The sequence below is a fragment of the Halyomorpha halys genome, unplaced genomic scaffold (assembly GCF_000696795.3).
Source record: "Halyomorpha halys isolate HHAL.00 unplaced genomic scaffold, Hhal_1.1 Scaffold991.1, whole genome shotgun sequence".
NCBI lineage: Eukaryota > Metazoa > Arthropoda > Insecta > Hemiptera > Pentatomidae > Halyomorpha > Halyomorpha halys.
Genome location: NW_027115927.1, coordinates 1 through 6013, shown reverse-complemented (window position 1 = coordinate 6013; position 6013 = coordinate 1).

Genomic DNA, 6013 nt, shown 5'->3' with positions numbered 1-6013 from the left:
ACAAACGATACAAAAAGAAGCTAAAATATAATAGTACAAAAGATAGAATCTACATAAAACACATAACAAACATTAAAATATCAGAGAAAAAAATAATCAAACATTTCTATATGTAAATAATGAAAACATTGAAATTGACATAATGAGAAACGTTCGAAAGAGAAAAAATATACAAGTTAAGATGAGAATTATGAAATTATATGAGTAAAATTAACTTAATAACGAAGTGATTTCTAAAGTTACATAAATCCACATACTACTTACTATGTGTCTGTCGTCGGAATGCCAGGATAATCGATGAAGGCGTTTATCCAAAAATAAGTTAATTAATTAAGGTTGAGTCCTACCAATGATAATTATTGGATTTCCTTTCCATGGTCCTATTTTGTGATTATCATTTAAAAATTAAATACCTTTATATTTATAAAATATGATTACCATTAATTATATAATATAATAAGGGCTGGTATTGCATAAAATAATGAAAAAATAACTACATGAAGGAACTAAGTATTTATTTATATTTGATTGATAAATGATATTATATGATGGTGTAATGATAAAATGAAATTATACAATGATTGAATGATTCAGATAAATGGTTTACCATAAAATATTGTTTACACTATAAATTGTTACCTAATATATCTAAATAGCTACTGAGTTGGGGGGTACGGGTCGTGGCGTGTAGTGACGTCTTCGCCGTTGGTGTCGTCCTGTCCCTAAGGGATGGCGTTCCAGATCTGAGAGGCCCTTCTTAGGCTTCATTTCGTCTGTCTTCCTACTTGTGTGTTCTGTACTCGCTTTACTTCTCCCCTCACTTGTTCCAAAAAGGGACGTCACCTTTTTGGAATCCTATTTCTCATTGGCTATTATTAGCCACGGCCAAGAAGAATACATTACAACGAGCTCCGAGTGTTTTGTACAGGTGTTGTTTACAAACTATAATTGACCTGCCTACCGACAAAGCCAGCAGGCGATACCTGTTTTTATTAGATTTAATGTTTTTAATAGATAGCTCGGAAAGGTCCCTTCCCTATGTACCCATTAACCATGTGAATTGTCCCTTGACAGTTATTCCTACCTGGAACAGCTATCAGTACATATGGACAAAACTTAATAATATCACAAGGATTGTAACATAACAATACCATGGTCCACTATAGTTTTTGCTTTATTTTCGATTTACTTAAATCGTGCAAAGGAGACTTAAGTTATTTAAATCGAGCAATATTTAAAAAGATTCTATAAATGAAGAAAAAAACTTAATACGCCATTTCTTTTCCAAATACGCCATATAGGTGCGTGAGGTTGATATCATGATGGGAAAAAGGGTTGAGAGTAGCCTCTTTTTCTGCATTAGTAATGCATTTGAGGAGATAAATAAATTGGATCTTTATGAAAGGTTAGTACTTTGTGTCCGTCTGATGGTGCCCCATCCACCATCCGTGGTAGCCTTAGTATGTTGGTCGATGAACGACATGTCACAATCTCACAACAGGAGATCGTGACACAAAAAATATATTTTATTTTATAATACTTTCTTTATTATTATATTCGTATAATACATTCTCACACACTGATGTAATACATGATATATGTATACTAGGAAATACTAAATACTGAGTTGAAATACCTAAAACCCTCTATTTTTTTCATAACCCATTTATCTGAAAATTATTGTTATTAGCTTAAATATAACTTGAGTATCGGCGAGAACAAAATGTTAACAACAGGGAAAATGGTTAAAGATATTTCACGCTTAAACTTCTGTAACTACTAGCTTTTTTTTTCTTAGCTACAAATATCTTTATTAACAAAAAATACAAATATACATACAATAGGCTAAGCCTAAATTACATATATACAAACATTTGTAGAAATCTTGTATTGCCGGGTGACATTTTAAGAGAGGATACATGGTCCGCTAAAGGCGGTTTATACGGTGGTGGCATGGTAGCCCGAGGACTCAAATAGAATTGGGAGATATCCAAACTGGCTTTATTGGGTTCGGTATATACATTTACCTTCTGTTAAAACCCCTTTTTTTGGAAGTGTGTGTCAGGTGATAGCACAACTGAACATTGATCGTACATTTATCCTAAAACCCCGATTTAGCGTTGGTCATATATAACTTTTGACACATTTATTTAAAAGGGGAGACTTAAGTTTAATCGAGGAATATTTAAAAATTGGCTAAAATTGAAAAAACGGTTCGAATAGTAAAAGCAAAACAAATAATACTTAATAATCATAAGTAAGTTACCTTTGTTAGGAAACGTTAATTGAGAAAGGATTAAATAGTGAAGAGGGAGATGGAAATTAGCTTCATTAAAAGTTAGACCGAAACGTCACTATAAATAAATGACGGTTCGAAATGTCACTTATTTGTGTTCATTAGTACTAACTGGACTCCTTGACAATCTTCTCAGATTGAATCTAAAGTCAATAATAGACACATAATTGTAAATTTATATATGTTATTGATAATATTAAGAATCGGTTCTAGCATCTAAGCTGATTGTGGTTTGATATAAATATAAGTAAAATTAAAATTAAGTTAGACTTATTTTTAAGGTTTTTTTATTGTTAAAAGAAGAAACCATGAACTACCGGGCGATTGAAGCCCCCCCATCCACTTCCGCAAGGAATAGATTTGCAGGAATATCCACAACGGAGGATGAGAAGGTTCCTAAAACCAATTTAGTTCCAGAACAAATCGTACGTGAAGGTAAGATCGCTATCAAGACACCAGTGCTGTAATTCAGCTATCTTCGTATATAACTTTAGCTGGAGGTGAGTAATGCTGGAGATTTAGCTGCTACTACTGCGCCTTAGAAATATTACTGCGACCTCGCGCTGGCTGCCCGGTCATTTCTCGAAGCAACATCCCTTCCACTCTGTCTTCGATATTTTATTGTGGCTGTCTCTCGGCAATCAGTCTCCTTTATCACTCGTCATCCTTCTCTTCCTCGAATCTCAGCCTCGTCCTTAGGAACCTCATGTCTTCCTCCTGCTCAAGGAAGTTATGAATCACTTTGTATTGCCAAAATCCCTCGGAATACCTTATAAGATAGCATGTGTCACCATTTTTGGAACCAAGACCGTGGTCCTTACTGCTGTGTAACTTGTGTATCATATCATTTCATGCCGTTTTTCAATTTCAGGCGCTTTTAAAATATTGCTCGATTTAACAATCTTAAAGTTTCCTCTTATGATCTCGTCTTGTGAGATTCTGACATGTATTACATCGAAAAACCTGTATTTTCCAACCCAATAGAACTTTAAACTGATCTGATCGTACATGTGGTCATTAATGTTATTACGCCTAATATCTAAATTTACTTGTTACATTGCTCGTCATTCACAAGCGCGACATATATTCTAATTACGAGCAGTTTTTAATATTCTTTCCCAAACTCTTGGGAACAACTACGATTCATCTATTTGTTTTTGTACAGCACACACTAATTCACTAGTAATAATATTTATATCTATATATATAGTTGACCGTATAATTTAAAACATGAAGAAAATACTCAGGGTTGTGGTTAAAAAGAGAAAAATAGTTTGCAACTATTTATTGTCCGAGGTTTCGTCCCACTATGTTGGGCATCATCAGGGTTGTTTAACACGATAGGTTAGACAGTTATATGATAATATTTTGACTACTACTAATTACTATTTTCAGCATATATGACAATATTTTTACTTTTACTCACCTACATATAAAATATGTAGTAAGGGAAAGTATTGATATCGTACAAAATTTCGAATTCGAAGTCGAAAAATGGTGCGTGTGTGAACTGGCTAGCTAAAATATATTTTTCGTACAAAACTGAAACTACCTATTTAGGGACTGGAATCGTACAGCACATTTTTCGATAAAATTCACTGTTCGGAATTACCTCTTCCGAGAATAGATTTTTAACATTTTTTAGATTATCTCAAAAACGGCTCTCACTTGATATTGTTTGACAGGGCTTAGAAGCTGAATTTTCAAAATGACGTCCTCTAAAGTACCTTTGACTTTTTTTTCAAAAACTTTATTTATTTATAGATATTACAATCTACCACACTTTTGTGATTAATAGGTAATAGTGATGACTATTCTTATTCTATTCTATTCACATTCTTACTAAAATAAAATAACATTAAAAAAAAAGAAAAGAAAAAATAATAATAAGTAAAATTACTCTTAAAATATATAAAAATAGAAGGATAAAGAAAATGAACATATTTAAATTATATGCATGAAAAAAATAAATAAAATAGATTAAAATAATCTCCAGTCACATTTATACACTTATATAAATATTTACACAATCGACCTGAGGCTCCCTAAGCCCACGTGAGAGGGGTAGAGCTAAACTATTGATATCCCAGCATCCCTCTCGCCGCATCACTGGTAATAAGCCAATGGAGGCTGAGCAAGTGCACTAAAGTCGCAAACACCTAACTTGAATGAGGAATCTGACCATTGCCAGAACTCCAATTGTCTAATTTTATTTTACAATAACTCTCTTGGCTACTGCCGTTTCAACGAGGTGGATTTTAGGGATGGGTGGAACTAGTTAAGGATTGAACCAAAGGATGAGAATGGTTAGAAAGGTTTATATGGAATTTGGTTCGTATGAGGTCAAGGACAAAAGAATTATGAAGGTTATGGTGTAGTATTTTGTTGGAAACATAATAGGGTGCAGTAACTATGGTTCTAAGGATTTTGGATTGAAAGGATTGGATACGTTTGATGTTCGACGGTTTAGCTGTTCCCCAAAGTTTAAATCCGTAGGTCTACTAGATCTGTCTTATAAATTAGTAGTTTGTTTTCTATTGAGAGATTAGAGTAGTTGGTAAAGTTGACTGAATCGTCGGTTTAGCTCTTGTCTTTTGAGTCTAGTATGTTGCTTCCAGCTGAGTCTTTTAACTAGTATGAATCCATGATATCACACTGTGCCGGACCCAGGAAATATAATGTTATTAATAATAATAGGTGGACAGAAGCTGCGGCGGAGGGTAAAGTCACTTGGGTGCATTTCGATTCATTAACTTTTATCCGCCATTGATTGGACCATTATTCAATCAGGGTGAGATTTGTTTGGAGATTGGATGAGGCTGGTACAGGATCAGGATGGGAGGATGGAATGGCTGTATCGTCAACAAATGTTGCCAGGAATGTATCGGGAGTCATGGGAATGTCAGCAGTGGAGAGGACGTAGAGGACAGAACCCAAGACATTGCCTTGGGGAACCCCTGCCTTGATGGGGTAGATATTTGAGTACTCAGAACCATTTCGAACTCGAAAGGAGAGATTCGAGAGGTAGGAGCGGAGAATAAGGTATAAGGCTTGGAGAGGATACGTTTTAGGAGGATTTTTTTCAAAAAATGTTGAGAGGATTGGAATTAAGTTAATAGGTCTAATGGAAGCAGGATTGTTAGGAGGTTTTCCTGGTTTTGGAAATTATAAATTACCTTAGGAGTAGTAATATAGAAGCATTGTATTACGATAGAAAGCCAAAAATTTAGGTAATGTAAAACGATGAAAATCCATAATGAGGGACAGGCTAGAACGTGGATCCCAAAACACTTGGTCCTGAAGGTTATGGGTTCGAATTCAACCTGGAAGTCAGAATTTATTTCCCGGTGGCCTCGAGAAACGAACCCAGGTATTGCCACTGTGAGGATTTATATATTATAAATAAAAGCTCTTTTTTAATTAGAGTTGATCTGGTAGTAGTGGTTCTGTCTGTTAGTGGAGTCTGTATATTGTCGAGGGAGACACGGTTTATATCAATAGAAAAAGGATATGTAATGAGAATTGGTGTTATAACATGAATAATGTGGAGTATAAATAGGACTTGTAAAAATCACACCGTTAATGGCTTGAAACTTAAGGAAAAAATGAGAAGAAATAAAAAAAAATTAAGGTAAAATATTAATAATAATGACGTTACTAATTATGAAGTATTAACTGCACAAAGAAATATTAATTTCAAAATATGGTTTGAATTCC